Consider the following 2,045-nt stretch of genomic DNA (forward strand, 5'->3'; position numbering starts at 1 on the left):
TATTGAAAAACCACCAGTTTAGAATAGACTAGCTCACTAGTTTTACTCATTTAATTGTATGGCCGTTGGTCTTTGAAGCAAACAAACCTGAAGTGATATCGCCTAATTGTCTGTGTTTGCGTATGGTGTGCTGTCATGGTAGTACTCTAGTGAGGCTAGGGGTTTATTTGAATGAATTGATCAAAACTATCTAGATAGTCCGTGGTAACATGTGTTCGAAGAGATACATGTAGGCATAAAACAAAACTTTTCTATCATGAAACAAGGAACCATGTAAGCAAAAGATTATAGATCATTACCATTCAACATGTTGTGTAGCGGAATAAAGTGCTAAAAAACTAAAGAAATGTTAGCGATATAGTGTGCATCGAATTATATGAAATAGTCAATTGCAACAGCCCAATCCTCCTCCACAAACATTCACCTCGCCATGTAACTGTGCCGATCAGTACCGCAATCTAGCAGCGCCTCTGCTGGTATCCACATGTTTAGGTAAGGAACGCTGTACGCAAAAGTGCTAGTGTCTGCTTGCTGCTAGGAGGAGGACAACTAGGGTTTTCCTTTCTTGAGATTAGCCTCCTCGCTCATCAATTTATAGGATCCACAAGTGAGCCACCAAGGCCACATGAGTTCCACATCAATCCCTATCCGAATTGAGGCTCTATTGGATGACCATTCAATTCCCTTGTTCAAGCCCATCAAGTTTGTGCCCATTGGTTCATATGCATACTAGATTATAACCTAAAAACTCCTTTTCGGTCCATGTGTCGACCACAACTTCTAGTAGAACATATTGACCCGCTGGGCAAACATAAAGATCACATCGGCTGAACCTATAGTGTATCTTTGTATTAGTTCCTTTCTCTCACGATATCAATTAAGCTCAAGGCTAGATATGTGTCATCTTTTCAATAGCTCAATCATTCACTTTACTCCTATAATAGATTAATAAATTTGTGATTGACTCCTTAATCATCGACCATGCACTTCCATAATCTATAACATTGAGGGGACTAGAGATATCTCTCTAATGAAGTGGAAAATCCCACCCCACTTCATGTTTCATAGTATGCCCAAAGAGTACTTTTACAAACTACCCAATCACAAAGTAGCATTTAGAAGTACCTAAGCAATCCACTACATATGTTGGGAACTGTGATAATCTTAAGTCTACGGTTTATACATCAACACTCACAATGAGAACACTAATTGTCATACCTGGAGTTTTGTCCCAAGCCTAAATTTGTAAAAGAAATTCGTAAATAATAATTGGCTTAATTAACTTAGGAAAAATCCCTCTAAAAGAAATTAATTTAATTAAATCGAGCTTCGCAAATCGATTAACTGGATTTAAACTCAAATTGAAGAAGTATAAAATTTGGCCAAGCAAATTAATTTAAAACTCGGCAAAAGTGGGGCTTTTCTTTCTCCCCTCCTTTTTCCTTTCTTTTTCCCTTCCTTCTCAAATTGGGCCGAAGTCCAATTTTCCTCCTCTCTCATTTTTTTTTCTCCTCTTCCTTCCTGGGCTGGCCCAGCCGAGCCGGCCTTCTCCCCGCTCGGCCGGCCTAGCTAAGCCGGCCACTCCCCTCCGCGCACGCGCCCTCCTCCCTCCTTCCTGGGCCGCTGCCTCGGCCCAGCGCGCCGCGCCGCGTCCGCGCCCGCGAAGTCCGCCGCCACCTCCCTCCTCCCTTGCGCCGCTGACAAGCGGGCCCCGCCTATCAGCGACCGAGCCCGGTCATCGGCCGAGTCCGCCTCCGTCCCGACTCCTCCGGACGCCGCGCCACCGCCGCAACGGCCGCCGCCGAGTCCGCCGCGTCACCGACTCGGTCTCCAATACCTCGCCGCCCTAGCCGCGCCACCCCCCTATAAAATCCCCTCCTCGCCGCCGCACTGCCGCTGTTTTCCCCTCCGCCACCGAGCCGCCGCCGTGCCCCGCCGTTCGCCGCCGACGTGCGATCTCGCCCTCTGCCGCCCGTCGTCGCCGTCCAGCCACGTCGTCGCCTCCGCCTCGACGTCGCCAACCCTCCTCCGGCCTTCATCGCCGC

This window comes from Oryza brachyantha, chromosome 2, assembly GCF_000231095.2.
Source record: "Oryza brachyantha chromosome 2, ObraRS2, whole genome shotgun sequence".
Classification (NCBI taxonomy): Eukaryota; Viridiplantae; Streptophyta; class Magnoliopsida; order Poales; family Poaceae; genus Oryza; species Oryza brachyantha.